The 17396-nt window shown below is 44.0% G+C and overlaps 1 protein-coding gene across 6 annotated transcripts in view; it reads left to right on the plus strand.

Annotated features, from left to right (window-relative positions):
* Positions 1–17396, plus strand: part of TMEM200A (transmembrane protein 200A) — a 531959-nt gene that overhangs the window by 425658 nt on the left and 88905 nt on the right. The window contains exon 5 of one of the 6 annotated variants that reach the window (XR_014963077.1): positions 1594–4522. The exons of 4 other annotated variants lie outside the window; for them this stretch is intronic. The gene's annotated coding sequence lies outside the window, so the exon portion shown is untranslated. Of the gene's footprint in view, positions 1–1593; positions 4523–5384; positions 5459–17396 lie in introns of those variants that run through there. One more of the 6 variants, XM_085611873.1, reaches the window with a different exon arrangement.

Raw genomic sequence — 17396 nt, forward strand, 5'->3', positions numbered from 1 at the left:
CCTTCTCGTTGGGTGTAGTTTATGGCCCACTATGGCATGGTTCTGTTTGGTACACACTACCATACATCACTGTGGAGGATGTATTATAAAGATGAGCTTTTTCGGGTATTTGTGTGATAAATATAACATAACACATAACACGTGTATTTGTAAAGCGCACGTTCACCACTACGGGTATCTTGGCGCTGAATAACAGATGTTTATTGTTACCCAACTCAATGGTACTCATTTTATCGACCTCAGATGGATGAAAGGCTGAGTGGACCTGCCGGGATTTGAACCTGTGACCATGAGGTCGAACACAGGCCCCTGCAGCAGACGCATTAGTCCACTGAGCCACCAGACCCGGCTTAATATAAAGTGGTTATGACAATTAATGGACAAGTTATGGCCCTTGCCCTATTTTGACACTATTTTCTGCTCACCGTGTTGTCCCTTAATTTTGATTAAATCCTTGAGGTGTACTTGATTTTCGAATCAATGAAGGTTTTATATATTATAACTATGTAGTTCGTTATATTGATTTCGGGTTTTGTTAATATTCACGGTTTTACGTTTTTCATTGAAATTTCACAGCCATTTCCATATACTGGGTTAAATGTGCGATAACTAGGATGATATTTTTTAACTATACGAGCGTCTTTTAGCTGGTCAACTATGATCTTAATATTTTGTCCTAGACCGAGATGGCGTTGTTATTACCCTCTTGTTGTCTAGCTTATTCAAGAGTGGACGTTTTCACTGTTTACTACATCAGTACTGCTTAAAAGGTCACACCAAGATGGCGCGGATGCAACACGCCGGATCTTGGATGAGGATCGGAGCACTCTCCATCGTAACACATTTACATTCTCAGGTATAATTTTTTTATTTCATTGGTGTTCATTTTTGATTGAGGTCTGATTTTTTTACCAGACAAATAATACGGTACCTTTTGTCGTCATATAGTTATTGGAGTGTAATCGTTCCCTTTGTAGACCTCTTACTGGAGGTTTGAAGATTGGATCTTTTTGATTTGGAAGTTGCATTGATGTACTTTGCTTTTCGCTCTTTAGTGGTGAGTTTGAGTTGTTTCACATTTACACTTGAGATTGTGTTAAATAAGCGATCTCACTGGTTTACTTTATCCTTAATTGGTAACTTTGTATTTATTTTTATGTCAGACCATAGGGTACTTTTTTGACCTTGGGTTCGGCAACATTTGGTAGTGTGGCAGGAAACTGTACTTGATAAATTTTCCTATGTATACCTGTCATTTTCAGTGAGCTTTTTGCTAGATTTTGGATTATTTACATATTCACACTTGGGTAATTTGAGGTTGTTTAAATTACTTCTTTCTTTCTGTAGTGTCTAATACTGGTGGTGTTCTGGCACTTATTGCTGTATTTATACACGTTTTGGTGATCATATCTCTTTTTCTGTCCCATCCCTTCTTGAACATTTTAGTTTTTCTATATCCTGCTTTCTGTAATTCCACTGGACTAACGGTGGATGCTCACAAGGTGTTTTTCTTTTTGATAGAGTTTGGTGGTGGTCTCTTTACTCTATTATCCTTTGTATTAGAATAGTAACTTGTGTTTTTGTTTGTTGTAGCCCTGATGAAGTCATTGCCTATAGACGAAACACGTGTTGGCTCAACCTGTGGCTACCTGTTATGTTAAAGGATTGAAGTACACTTTTTTCGGATAAAAAAAGGAATAAAACACCAAGAAAACTACTCAAGAAGACTATTACTTAAACTTATTATGATATTGATTCTGTGACTGTGGCTCAGGACTTTGAATTCTGTTTTGTGCTATATGATTGCGGACATTGTCTGCACCCTGTCAACAATGAGTGGAGGTCGTTGTTCAAATTCCATGGAGCACTATCATAGATGAAACAAATATTATTGTCTGTCAACTGACAGTAGCATCACGGTGCACAGCCTAATACCCCTACTGCCCTTTCTTTTTTATTTACCTTCAAAAAGCGCTCAAAGCCATAAAGACCAATTAGTGGCATGTGTTCCGGAGCTGATGGGCCCAGCTCACACCAGAGACAAGGCGAATCATGGAAAGCCTGTATCATGTTTGACAGGAGTTGAGCGCCAATCTGAATGGCTGTCTTTTGCGGGGACATCATTTCGTTATCTCCACCAGTTTCAATGATCAGGGGCCAGCTTGCCCATGCACGGCATCAGGGCATGGTCAAAACCAATAACAGGCTTTGAACCAAAGTATTGTTTCCTTTGATGGATGAGCCGGTCAAAGCATAGGCCCCTGGTGCCAAGTTTCAGGCTATGCCAGCCCTCCAGCTCCAGTGATAACATCCTTGAGTGTGTGCAAGTCTTGACTTTGGGAGCCTCCCTGGCGGATGGCATACCATGCTCATGATTGATGACTACTCTAAATACCCTGAAGTTGAGATTTTATCCTCTGAGTGCTAGTGAAGTAGTACCCAAATTTGAGAATATTATGGCTACTCACGGTTTGCTCCAAGAACTCAGGACTGACAACAGCCCACCTTTCCAAGTACAAGAAATGGCTTCATATAACATCGCTTGGCATAGTTCACAAGAAGATCACGTCTCACTGGCTTCAAGCTAATGGGGAGGCCAAAAGATTCCTGAGAACTTTGAACAAAGTCATTCGATTCGTCTCTGCAAGCCAGCAGGTTCCTGAGCTGGCTATTTGTTCTTTCCCCATGATTATCGACAAACCCCACCCTCTATCAGAGGGCGAAGACTGGGGCACCTCTCCATGGGTCAGGTAGTCCTGGATTCAATCCCTCACTCTCCTTTATGGGCCTCTGATCCTGTTGATGACCAACAGGTCTACGAAAGAAGGCTGAAGTCCAAAGCTAGAGTCTGTGGTCGCCGGCGTGCCAGAGTGTCTGCTCTTAAGGCTGGGAACTTGGTACTGATCAAGGATCAATCCCCTGGCAATAAGTTCAGGTTGCCTTTTGAACGCAGACCGTGGACTATAGTACAACTGCATGGCACTATGGTCACTGCTCATCGAGGGAATGAAACAATCACATGGAACATCTCAGTATTCAAGAGTTTTTATCCAAGTACCAGTCATTCCATGGACTCAAATTGAAATGACCAGAGGATTGATGAACAAGAAACTTTTTCAGAACCGGGAGGCCCTGATCCCGTGTTACCAGGTTCTGCTGATGTTGGGCCCAGCCCTTCTACATCAACTGTAGACATCCCAGGGAGTACTGGGATCAGACTTTCTGACCAACTTGATAGTCGCACCAGGTATGAGCTTCGAGATAATCCCATGTCATCAACTTGGCTGAAGGATTATCTGGTGTGATGGTTGTGACATTTTCCTGCCTCAGGTAAACTCCTATCAACAGGTACTTTAATGTTTAGCCTAAGTAGTGCTTATTTTGTTAACCAAGAATTTTGTAAATTATTTCCACAGTAGACGTGGTTTGTTTGACTAGAATCCGTATGTTATCATATCTGTAAACAGATTAGATGATGTGGTTCTTGTTTGTATTTTGGGGAGGAATGTACTGTCACTCCAGTGACATAACTTAAGCGCAGGAAGCATGTATGGATACGTATACATAAGGGGATTTGCTATAGTGGTAGATCCCGTAATCATGAGGTCTGGTTAATGAGAGGTGGTATCTGCCGGGCGTGGACTCTGGGCAGACCTTGCCTGCGCGGATTGCCAATATCAGAATACACTGCCTTAGAGAAATCATTTGAAGGCCACGCAAAACTACCAACCTGCAGCGTTGTAAGCAAATGATCGGGGCTCCTTGCAACACCACCTCAGGGGCCCCCGAAACAACAACCTAGAAGTTTGTGGGTATTTATTTATGTGCTCCTTCCAGGTACTCTGACCCTGAAAATGCCCACAAATGTACCCCTTTCGAGAACAATAATAAGTGTTTCCTCGGTGAGAATGTGAAGGAAACGCTTCCATTTTCAACAACCAAAAAAATGTATACTTAGTAATGTACATTTGTGTCAGATTTCCACATGGTGTTAATTACGGCTGTGTGCATTTTATGCATATGACTGCACTTGAAAATATGTGATTTCACTAGCTATGCAAGAGCATTCCTGAAATTCTTTAAGAATTCAAAGTTTAAAAAAATGCTCGAAATGTAGTAATACTTGTATGAGAATATATTGTGTTCCCTACCAGTTAGCAATCACTTCCAATTTCAAGTTTTCTCGTGTTGAGGATTAGAATCTTAAAGTGGAAAAGTCATGCAAGAGTTATAATAATGAAGGGAGAGAACTGTAGTATAGGAATGAAAGTCGGATTCGATCAGAAGATGTGAAAAGAGTTAAAAGCTGTTTGTGTGTTATATTGGCATGTGGTTTTGTAAATGCATATCAGCAGAGGAAATAGCTTAAGAAATCAATAAATCGGACGTCGGAAGCGAAAAAAGAGTGAGTAATTTGAAAAAAAAATCAGATTCCTAATTTAATTTACATTTATTTCCTCTAATAAATCAATTCGGTTTCTAGTATACAACACCATTCTTGTTCTTTATTTTTCTTTTTGTTACAGCTTTTCTCTTTTACAGTTTCCTGTCAATCTTTGTTAAGTGAGTAAAGTATTCGGAAATTAACAAGATAGTTTCCATGCCGTTCACTTTGCACTGAGACCATTTTAGGTATAAGCTCTGCTCGCTGGGGCTTATTAAACAAACAGATGTTAGACAGATGCTCCCCTGTTCTACATAAAGACATTTCAATTACTCTAGATTTCTTTTGTATCAAAAGCCTGCTTGCCTTATGTAATTCATCTTGGAGAATAAGGAAAGACATACCAAACATAATTAGCCATCTCTCCTTCCCTTTACTGTAACGTGTATGCTTAAACCGACGCAGGATTATTGGTTGTCCTAGATCAAAAAACTGATTTGCTTAATTTTGCCGATAGCTCATATAACTTAGAAAAACAAAGGATATGTGCTGACATTTCTGTGTGCACAGACACTACTCAAATACTCATTTCGTTAACTTTACTAAAATAATTTAGACGTTACATTGATTTCGAGCTCTATGTCCCACTTCAAAGGAAAAAAATATTTCCTTTGAATATATATATGAAAAATATATCATTTTCGCAGTCCTCAATGAGTATGATATCTTCAGCACGAGGCAAGCAGTTTTTCAGAAATATGTTTGCAATGTGGTTCAAATTTAGCACTCCTTTTAGATTTGATTGTATACTCAAATGTACCAAAATTACCTTCGTAATATACCTTGCCACCCGCACTGAGGATGACTCCCAGGCCTATGGCTTCGACACATTTTACATTTTCATAGTAGAGATACTTGTGTTAACCTGGCCTGTTTAGCTCCAACATTGTATTTTGTCTGAAAATTGTTATTTGGAAGGTGTTTTAATATTTTGTTGCAGGACATGAACTGCTGAAGTGTGTATACCGTGGGCTGCCTCGTGATCAAGTGTGGCATCCCACTAAATTCTTCAAGGTACGACCTACAAAAGGAAGAATAATTTGGAAAAACTGTGTGCAACTACTGCGGATACCCGTGGGAGATTAATTCTCAGAACATTTATATTCTTTGTTTTGTTTACCACTGATTTGAAATGATAGAAGACTGATAGGGATGAAAAGCGTTAGCTGCAAATCGCAGCTTCTATTAACAGCAGGCAGCCTCATAGTTCAGCACCATAGTGTCTTTGTTCTTCATAGTTCAGAACTACTTCACCAAGACTAAAAGATGGTTCAGACCCAGAGTGAAAAGTGCCATTTTTTTTCCTCCAATACACAGCTAATTAGGGAATGTGTTTGTATGTATTAAACGTTATGATGTCGGTCAGCTACTGTTAACGTGTCCTTTGTTAATGACTTTTGTTTTTTTTTATATTTGATTTATTCTAAACTGTGTTCTTTTGATCTGATAATGATGAAGGAGTAATTTGAAGTTTGTGTGGCTTTTGGGTACTGATTGAAAATTGCATGGCGTGCAAAATACTAGATTTTGTTTATTAAACTGAAAAAAAATCAGAAATACATACAGCCTTGAAGACTATCTTGCAGAGTAAATACAACTCAATAAAGAAGAAATAAACAAGAAATAGAGAGAGTAACAGGCAATCTGATAAATTAACAATAAGCAATTGAGAAAAACCCTACCTAAAACAGATAAAGAGTAATAGAAAAGACTGAAGGAGAAAATGACGTGCTAATAACTTATTTAGAGGTTATAGAGAATTAGCATGGAACCAGAGAAAGCAACCTTCACAGATTTGAAACAATGCAGTAATTAATCATGGGAGTTTGATACTTTGCGGAATGAAAGTCCAATTTTTTACCATATAGGGCAAGTGGAGCATCTCCATGGAGACTGTTGAAGTAAGATATTATCCCATCCTCTTGTAAATATTAGAATTCCTCTCCAAGCTTGAAAAAATCTTTTGGTGGGATTCTTCCTATTTTCTCTGGATTATTTTACACCCACAGGTAAGTATGAAGTCCAACAGGTGTCTGTCATTTATTTAACATAGTTGAATCACATGGGCTAGTCACCAAGTAAGAGAAACAGAAGGTTGTTTTGATTTGTAAAGCATCTTCGATGAATAGAAATATGTTTTGCCAAAGGACCTTCACTAAAGGACAGTAAAACAAAATATGTGGCAAGTCATCAGTCACATAGTTACAGTTACAGCACAAAGGATTATTTTTTAGATTCATTTTATACATGCGATGTGGTGTCCAAAGGGTTCTGTGCAAAAGGTGATATTTAGTCTGTGCTAAAGAGGGAGTGTTTTATCTTTTATTTTAAATAATCTATTCATTGGCATTCATCAACTTGGTACACACAGTTCACCAATAAAGGCAACATTGGACCAACAAGCCTGTCAACTTTACACCAAAGAGAAACATTCCCCCTAACTCCCCTCACCGTCCCCCACTTTTCCCAAACTACACCCAGACAATCGCTCTCTCCAGGCTCATTACTACCAGACCCAGGTATCTAGCTGCTCTGCCCTCTACCAGTACAGACGCTCAGAGCATAGGTGATGGGAAGTATCTTCTAGGTATTTAATAACTTGTTGTGATCAAGATCAGAAGGCCCTCCCATCAATACTTAGACAGTCTGCAGCCACAGGCCCCCCAAGATCCCCCCACCAGTGGGTGACTACCCTCAACCGCAGGCCTCCTCAACCCTCCAAGGATGCCAGAAACTCTCAAGCTTTCAAGGTCATCTCCTAGACTTATACTCCTGCTCCTCCGTCTGCATACACCGACTAAGATTCAATTCCCACTCCCGCACTGTGGGCAGGGCAGGTCACTGCCTGGCTATATTCCTCCTTGAAACAACCAAGGCCACATTTCAGAAAAGCACGGTATACTTCTCCAAGTCTGGTCCCCCCAGATACCCAGCACAACCAACTGAGGTGTAAGTTATACTCGGACCTCCACCACTGCAGACAGACGCAATCCCACCTACTCCCAGAATCTTTGCATCAGTGGACACTCCCATATCATGTGGAGCAGTGTAGCCCTCTGGTTGCTTCCCCACAGGCAATGGTTGGAGACACATCGCCCTGTCTCTACAGGGTCTCCCTTGTGAATTGCACCCTATGCAGTAGTTTTAGCTGAACCAGGCGAAACCCACCTGGATCGCCACCTCCCATGTGTCAGTCTGATGCTGCAGAACCAAAGCATAATACAACTTGGAGAGGGACCTCATAGCTTTAGCCACATAAGAGAACTGTTGTTAGTCGGGATACTGCTCCTGCCACAAATCTGCTAAACTCATGTACCCAAAGAACATCGCCAGGCATGTATCCACCCTTGGTGGCAGGTGGGCCTGGTTTACCGTGTCCCTGTCCCGTTGCGTTATCAAATTGAGATCCCCCCTAAAATTTTTAGAGCATCTTGTGCAGCCACCAACCAGTCTCCCATGCAGGCCAGACCCTCTTTTGCCGTCCCAGCAGAAGGTGCCAGGAAACCATGGAAAGGGGGGTCCCCATTCCAGGTACTGGAGGCAGCAGCCCTACACCCAAACGGTGATGCCCATGTCCTCACCATGTGAAATGGGACAGACCAGCGAAGCAGAATCCAGAAACCCCCCCCCAAGCCCTGCGAGAAACCTGCATGAACCACTACCTGGTAAGACCCACTGTTGAAGAACCCACACCTATTACCCACCAGGTTGGTCTTCTCAACAGACCTACATCCGGTGCATGCCTGGATAGGAATTTTTTTTCCACACGCCTCTTGATGATTCTACCAAGACCATTAACATTCCAAGGGAGGACCCCAAGCCACCAGCTGTCAAACTACAGGGTCAAGCTTCACTAATCCTTGTGCCTTGCTCTGAGACATTCAAGACCTGTTCATACAAAACATCACCCCCATAGCCGGTTTCTAACAGAACAAATGCTTGGGTGCCTGTTGCCCCCCCCCCTCCCCCCCAAGTACTCGCTTAACCAGTTTAGCCAAGAAGTTCAGAACTGGAAAAGGTGGAGGCAAGCTGCAGCCCGCAGAACACAACAACCAATCACACAAACAAGTCAGCACTCATGGGGGTTACAATTGGAAGCCTCCCCCTCCAGCTCGTCCCATGGCAGAAGGCAAGGCTTCCCATCCGTTCTTTGTCAGCATCCTTGTCAAGTTCCAGCCCCAACCACTGGTTACCTGCAGACAAGGCACGGCACAGTGGATCTCAGTTACTACTCTTGTCCTATCCGTTTCAACCTGTGTCTTGAAGGAGGCATTCCCTGGCTTCCGCAGTCCCTGGGTCATCCAGCGCTCCTTGCTATCTTCCTCTGTCAACCCGACACCAGGTGTCCGTTTGTCTCCAGCCAGTCCCATATTTCCACCCCCAACACAAAGAAATTGTCACCCTCCAAGTTCGTGTCATGGATCTTGGCAGGGAATAATAGCACAAATTTAAATTCAAAGATCTCAGTTGTCTCTTGACCTCAAAGTAGGACTCTCTCTGCCTCTGAACCTTTGTTGCGTAGTCTGACTAAATATTAACCAAACCGCCTTCCAACTGCCAAGGCACATGAGCCCTGGGCACCTACAAGGTATGGTCCCGGTCCCAAAACTTCAGGAGATGCGTCACAATGGTCCTTGGTACGGCTCCCAAGGAAGGGAGCCTGCCCGGCACCCGGTGGGCCTTTTCCACACTGAACAGATCGGAATGTCTCCCTCCAACACCACTGAGCACAAACAGTGCTCAATGTACAACTCAGTCAACGGGCCCTCTACCTGTTCTGGAACCCCCTACCAGTCGGATATTGTTACGGCTGGAGCGGACCTACTGATCATCCAGCTTCACTGTCATGGTCGTATTTTTCATCACCAGCTTGTCGAGGTGGTCCTGAACCTCCTGCACTCATGGCGTAATCTGCGTGAGGGTGCTATTTACGGCCCCTACTTTCTCCACCGACGTCCTATGGTCAGTCCTTAGCAACCCCACCTTCTGAGTAAAAGTGTCAATTTTGAGTTTCAGGAAGAACTTGGTATCCCTGATGGCCCTTGAAATAGCCGCCGTATGGGTCCTCAGACTCTGGTCCGCCGCATCTGAAGGGCGACTGCTTATACTGCCATGCATTGTCTCTGTCTTCTCCTGGCACTCCTGTATTGCACCTTTCATGCGGCCCATCATTTGATCTCTGATCTCCGCAATTTATGCACCTGTGATCAGAGAACGTCACAGTTGGAGATCATGGGCCGCCCAGACTCCAATACCAGACCCCAAGACCTCCTTTGCCACACAGTTCAGCTCCTCCACAATTAGGGCAGAGCAGACCAGGGCCGCCCCACAGACGTCATGTGTCACAACCTTCCAGGAGCCTGTGGCGTCCCCACCACCACACAGGCCACAGTTGGCTGCCGCCCCCAGGGACACACCGAAGGGGAGCACACACCAGCCCCCAGCGTAGCGCCCCAGCCACCACCGCAGGGCAAGAGCACTCTGACCTGACCCCCCTCTACACTCACTGTCAGCACTACAATCCACAGCAATGAGGTTCCAGGTCTCTTTGGTGGGCAGAACCAACCAGTGCCTCCACTGTCCTGCACCACTGTCCTCGCTGGGCTCTGAGGGGCACGCCAAGCCCAGGCTGCCCCTCAGGGCAGGACTTTCATTGCTTTCTTCACAGTGGGCCCCTAGGCCTCGGCTTATGCTAGCGGGCTGCTCCCGAGAGACCGGTAGCCTTGGGCTACAGTCTCGGACAATACACCTTCCTCAAGCCTTCCACACCTTCATAAGATACTAGCCCCAGCCGTGCCCGCCCTCTGCCGGCCTTTACACACAGGCAAACTCATCCTTGCTGCCTTAGGTCACCTCTCTCTCCTATTCACCGCAGCCCGTGGGCAAACCAGGCACAGCAGGGGTGCTGGGCCATCTGCAGCACTCCCTAGTCCCCGGCAGGTATCCCCAGATGGGGTTGAACTGCCCCGCAAGCCCCAGGCCCTCCTCCTCTCTGCATCAGGGCCGCCACTATCAGACCGGACGTGACTCTCCCTCGGCCCAGTGGACGCACCCTCTCTGGTGAACCAGCAACTCCGATGTCGGGCCCCAGCCCCACATGGCACCTTCTAGGCCCTAGATCGTGGCAGAATGCATGGTGCCTCAGTGGTCCGCCAGCTTCTAGATTGCTGCTATGTTTATGGTAGAAGATCAATAGTATAGAATAGCTGAGGAGGAACCTCATAAAAATGATAGAACCGATATTTGTAGAAATTCTGCAGAAGAATCCAGCCATGTTTTGCTACTACTTCTTGTGTCTTGGAAGTTTTGTTAATAAGCGGAAACATGTTCACAATTAACATAAAGTCAATTTTCTGTCATAAGATTGCCTATACAGCTCAGATTTGAGTGGCTCCCTGAAGATGAGGTAATTGGGCGACGCACTCAAAGCTGGAAAGGGTGGCATTTCACAGCTGGGTTTGGACGTCCTGTTTTCGTTGTTTGCTGAAAGGAGGTTCTTGGTTCAAAAGTAGCAGGTGCCCCACTTTTGTATGCACTGATCCCCTTTTTAGGTATGGCGTGACAGCAGAACTGTCCCCCAGAGCTCATGTAGTTAAAGTTTCAAAAATAGTAAAGAAAGAAGGATTGTGGTCCGCCACTTTTTATCTTCTTCCTTACAACATCATTATTGGGCAGCAGTTTTGCTAGCCTACCTATGTTGTTCATTTATAGCTATTAATTGAAAATGTCTTGCCTCCAATACGTTTTTTTAATGTAAACTATATTCTAATGGTTGTTTCAGACAAAATTCTCTGGGTCTGTGAGGAAGTGACTTTTTGAGGTACAAGATGCGCCTTAACAATTTCAACTAGAGTAATTGACCTGGCTGCCCAGAGGTTTGATGTAGGAGCCCAACTTTTAAGTGTACTATTTGGAGCAGTACACTTTGGCACACTTTACAGCTGCAATTTTGCTGAACAGTGCTCGACCAGCCCCCCGGGGTTGGGGGTGCGGCCGAGCTGTTTGCCAGGGCCGGTTTCGGTCGATTTTGTTACAGGGGACGATATTGCAGCTACTCTGCAAAAACGGCCCTGTAACAAAAACGGCCCCCCAGGGGCCCAAATCCGGCACCCACCCTGGCTGTCCACCAGGGAAGTGACCGGTGCCTGCCACGGCCAGTCTGGCCCTGTGAGCAGATGCGGTGTTAAAAACAGGGCCTGCTTACCTGTACAAAATCAGCAGTCAAGCACAGATATCAAATGCTAGTCATGGCACAGACAAGCAGCGAGCTCGCTGCTTGTGTACAGGATGCACATTCGAAGGCAAGCCCACCTGTTTCTGTCTGCGGACGTAGCTCGGCTGTTGCCTAGTCACCCTGCCCTTCGGCTCACAAAAATAAGTAAAGCACATTCTTAAATATGAGTCAGTAGAACTAATTCAATTATATTTGCCTGATTATCAGCTGGATATAAAAACTGTGCTAAATTTGAGATGGAAAGATTATACTGCAGTGACCTTCTACAGGTGTTAAAACAAATTAAGGCATCAGGGAAGGCTCACCAAACCAGCACACATTGGAAAATTGCTCAGTATGCAAATTAACATTTGTTCAGTAGTCAAGAACTGAGAAGCAATCAGTGACCTGATTATAAAACAATTTGGGCATTATTTTCTTAAATGAAACCTGTTTGAGGACTTTGACCGATTTTGAAAAACTTAACTCCAAATAATTATATGGGCCAGTTATCAAACTTTAGTTAAAAAAAGAGAAATTGTCTTGGCCATCAATCTAAACAAGCATTGAAAATGCAATAGGTCTCGCCTTTGATTAAGTTAAAGCCATTTGCTTAGCTAATGGTATTGTACAGCAAAGCAAATGGCTTTAACTTAATGAAAGGCGAGACCTATTGCATTTTTAATGGTAATGTTCAGAGGGGCTCTCTTACTCTCCTGGTCTTAGACACACTCTACTGAAACGCAGGCATTCAAATGTGATCGTTTTTCATGGTTTAGCTTAGACCCAATTTGCAGGAGTCTGACAAAAAGAACACCAACTGTGTTTTTCATGCAGCTAAAAATAGACAGCGCTCCTTGTTCGCAGGGCACATTCTCCTACGGCAGAAGCAATTAATTGTCTTTATCATACGTTATCTCACATAGGAAAACAGATGTGGGAACAAGGTATGATGTGTGTGTGTTGTCATTCTGCAGTGAAGCACGTTTTGCCATCCCTATGCACCAATGCTGTATAAATCGAAGGTGACAAGAGTATCTTCCTAAACACCCCCCACAAACTCAGCATACCGTTTGTTGAGTAAGACAAATAAGAAACATGTATTTGTTTCCGTCTACAAAGCGGTACATACTGTAGACTCTCTGCAGCTGGCTGACACTGCACCACATCTGTGCTTCGAAGTTGCCACTTGTGGAGGGCTAACTTTTCCTTGATTCTGAAATACAGTTCAATTAGTTGATGTGCCTTTCCTTAATATTCATGCCAAGGGTAATGACGCTTATGAAGTCGGAATTTTCTTACCCAACTGGGACAGCGCACTCCACTCATAGACATCATAAAATGCTCCTACTCCTGTCCATCGAAGCGCTACAGCGTGTTCTCGGTAGTGTGAAATGCTATATACATGGATTTACTGTAATTCTCAGGCTTGTGATATTGTATTTAACTAATTTGGTGCATTCTGGGAGTTGTAGTCTGACTAGTTGGGCGCACAATCGGCAAATTGGAACAGGAAACCAAACCAAGGGATTGCTCTCCACGGACTCATCTGGCAACCCAGACTGTGCGCAAAGTACGCTTTATCATTATCTGAGATCTCAAGTTTTCTGATGAATACCAAAACTAGCCCTGATTTTTGTTTTTATTTCATTCCGGCTCTCGCAGTCCTTGTATTAAATGTAGGACAAGTATCAGAAATGAAAATGAAAAGTGAGGACAAGGCTGCCAGCGCGTGATTGGGAACCTTACGCCCTCTGATGCCGCCCGTCCCTTGTATCAGTGAGACGCGCTCAGCCAGTCCTGGCCTGTCGAGACTCCCGGCCGAACAGAGGCGATGACGCGCCATGGTGGAGCAGTAGAAGAAGCGGAAATGGATGTTGGGTTATTCACTTGATGTGATACTTACTGCAACAGTGTAATATCTCAGTAAATAATGCGTCACTTGTGCCTATTTAAATGGGGCTCGTTTTATTTACCTCGGGAGAATTAAAAAACTTAAACAACATGTAACACAATCTGTCTCTCTGCTAAAGCGCTCTAATGTCCTCGGGCAAAGTGCGTGCTATATAAAAACAAGCATTGGCATAGCCAATAGGTCTCGCTTTTGGGACCTTGTAAGTATTTAGTTATGCAGCACAATATCCTTGGTGCAGCAACATTAACTGTTGCATGGTTAAACACTAATAAGGTCCCAAAGGTGAGACCTATTGGCTATGCCAATGCTTGTTTTTTTTTTTAACCAATCCAAGATGGCTGGGGGCCACTTGCATTGGTAAGTCACTTTACTTTTATGAAAAGGCATTTTGATGTCCGGATCGACCAGCAGCAAATGACAGGTGCCAGACTATCCTGAAACCTTCAAATTAAATACATTATTTTAAATGAACAGGAGGAGTGGGGGGGCAACAGAGGAGCAAGTGAGGGCTATGAGTATGGGGAAAGCAACAGAGAGTGGGTAAGGGGCGAAGGAGCAAACAAGGCGCTTGAATCTGAGAAAGAAAAAACAGTAAAAAGAAAAGCGAGGCAGGGGTAGGGAAACCAATGGGTGAGTCTGGGAGAGGAATGAGGGAGCAACACAAGTGCACATGGGGAAGGGTTAATTTTGGGTTAGAAGCAGCACAATGTGAAAGAGGTAGAAAACAAACACTCATGAAGTGCTGAAAAGAAAGAAAGAAAGAAAGTAGTTAACTAAACGTTACCACTGGGAGGATAAAAATTGGCTAATCCAAAGGGTGGTATAGAGGCTATGCTCCAGAGAAAGTACATCATTAAGGACAATGGGGTAACCCTGTGTCCCTCAGAACCTGGGTTTTGATAATATTATCTACAGTTGGTTAGGTCGGGTGTTTAATATCATCTACAGTTGGTTCTGTCAGTTGTAATATAATCTACAGTTGGTTCTGTCGGGTGTAATATAATCTACAGTTGGTTCTGTCGGGTGTAATATAATCTACAGTTGGTTCTATCAGGTGTAATATAATCGACAGTTGGTTCTGTCGGGTGTAATATAATCTACAGTTGGTTCTGTCAGGTGTAATATAATTAAGGCTCCCTGTTTTCCGTTTTTACTGATTTTTACAGCTAAATGCAGACAGAAAACATTTATATTGTTGTCTGTATTTATTTTTAAATGTGGATAAAAACGGAAATTGGGTTTGTGAGTAATTCTAAATACACTCTGCCATGACTGCCAGGCCCATATCTGTGTGGATTGATAGGTAAGGGGGTTAAAAAAGAAAGGCATTTTAGTAAAGAGGCTTAAACAGCAGTGCATATGCACTAGGTTGATACTGAAATTTGCATATTTTCTTATAAGTGCACTGATTTATCTTCAGTGAATGTTCACGGCATCGAAACCTGGCAGACATTCAAGCATCGGTGCCTATTTATTGGTTAAATAAATGTGGAAATATACTAATTTCAGCTCCAATTTTTCACAAACCCCCAAATAAAGATGGATAAATACAGATAAAATTAGCAAAAAATAAATATGGATAAATACAGACGGAAATGTCAAAAAAATAAATACCATAAAACCAGGAGCCCGAAATATAATCTACAGTTGGTTCTGTCGGGTGGCAGAGAAAGGATAGGCACAAGAGAAAAGGAAATAAAAACAAGCACGAGAACAGAAAAAAAACAAGCAAAAGTGACGCGGCCGCCTGCGAAAGTGAAACTGATCGCGATCAGGTGCTGAAAGCTGGCGGCTGAGCTCACGCACGTAACCGCAAGCATGAGGCCAGCAAAAGCCTTTGGTGGCACTTTTAACCCCTTCAGTGCCCATGATGAGCTGGACTCGTCATGGGCTGCGGTGGCGCTGTGCCCATGACGAGTCCAGCTCGTCATGAACTCCGCCCGCTAATACAAAGCGCGGCACTGGGCGGGGAAAAGGGCGGGCATGCAAGGGGTTAAAAGCCACTTACTAAATGTCTCGAAGAGACCTAAAAACGATCAATACATTCTGCTAAAGTAGTGCAGGGCCCTGTATAGAGTGATACCTGGTTAAAGATGGGTATGAGGACTCCCAGTGTGAAAAAAGAAAGCGTACGACCTACTTGCTGTTCAGGGCTGTTACAACATTGGGCTTTTTACAAACACAACTAGAGAGGGAGGAGTCTGAACATATTTTACTTGATAATACCTTGATGTAAAGTAGCAAACTTCTGCCAAGTTCTAAGTGCTGTAATGACAGCTTATAACGGCACTTTCTTGTATGTCCCTTCCCACCCCTGATGAGGCGATGAAGCACATTCTCCTAAGAGAAGCACACTACACTGTGAAGAAGTGACTAGATGAATTAGCGCTGTATTTGCAACAAGATCTGTGTAGGGAGGTTTTTGGTGTCACGTGTGAGTGACAAGAGTGATCACTTCCACTACCATGGATCGCTCCGGCTCAGGGCGATGAGGAAAAGCGAGTGAGAGCTCGAACATGCGTAGTTTACTTTAGCCAGTTGCTGTTCATTACTCTGCAGGTTCCTTATGGATTTTTGGTGGACAGCCAAATGCTACTATAACCAAATGCCTCAATCTACAGTCCTCAGAAGGATGACAGGCTGAAGCAGCGTTGCCAGGGTTGAAACTCTGGACTTTCAAAAGACAGCATGAGTCAGTAGCAAGTGTTTACTTATATGTAGATGTATTTATTTACTTATACGAACAATGAAAGGAAATGTTGTACGTAGCTGTATTATTCATATTACACTACAAAGTAGTTTAGTAGATAACAAACAAGGTAGAGTTACAGTGGCAATAGGTGAATGGCAGTGCAAGACTTTGCACTTCTATACATTTCCGTGAGAACTGGCAAGCATGGTCAGCTCACTGAGCTATCTACCAGATGGCTTGTATTGTAATTCCTAAGATGGGTGCACCCATGCTTCGGATCATCATTAAGTGAGGCAAACAGGTGAGTTTTATGGGGCTTTAAAAGGGAGCCCTGAATATGAAAACCAGTGGCCCACATCTGAAACGCTCTACGCCTCTCTGCGGAAGAAAGGAAGCGCGCTTAGAGGTCAAGAAGGAACGAGCTGCACTCTCTCTCTGAGGTCTGCTACGAGGCATTATCACACCCCTGGGTGTGATTTACCAAGAACTGTCAGCCCCACTTGTAAAACTAGAATGCCGGAGGCCATCTGAAAACCCACAACCTAACACGATGACAGCCAAATGGCACGTTGCAGGCGGAACATGTGTAAACAATAGACGGTGAAATATTTTCGCCGCGAGTGGTTGAGACTGGGACCGAACCTGTGCATTCCACACTTAACTATGCACTAGACATGTCCACGCAGAGGAGGCGCGCGAGCGTGGCGTCGGATCGTGGCCACCCATTCCAAGGCCACGTGACGAGGCGGCAGGCGACGTAGGGACACCCCGCTGAGGGGCTCGTGTTGGGGGTGGATGTAACACCATGGGCGTGCCAAGGCCTGAACCACCAAGGATGGAGATCAGAGCATGATCACTTCCCTAATTATTTTATTTCTAATAATTGGTTTTAATTATTGGTGGCCGGAGGACTGTACAAGACGCATGCTACGCAGTGTATCCACTTTCCAAAGGATGAGTCTGACCAGTAGAAATGCACAATTTCATTTAATTTATTTTGGAATGTAAAGAGTGCGACGTCAAACAAGAGTTTGCTGCCTTGGGGGATGGCATGGACAGGTGGGGAGGCTGGGGGGAGAGGTGCGTTTGTAATATGAGAGTGAGAAACAAGATAAGAGATGGGAGGATAAGA

Source organism: Triturus cristatus, chromosome 6 (genome assembly GCF_964204655.1).
Source record: "Triturus cristatus chromosome 6, aTriCri1.1, whole genome shotgun sequence".
Lineage (NCBI taxonomy): Eukaryota > Metazoa > Chordata > Amphibia > Caudata > Salamandridae > Triturus > Triturus cristatus.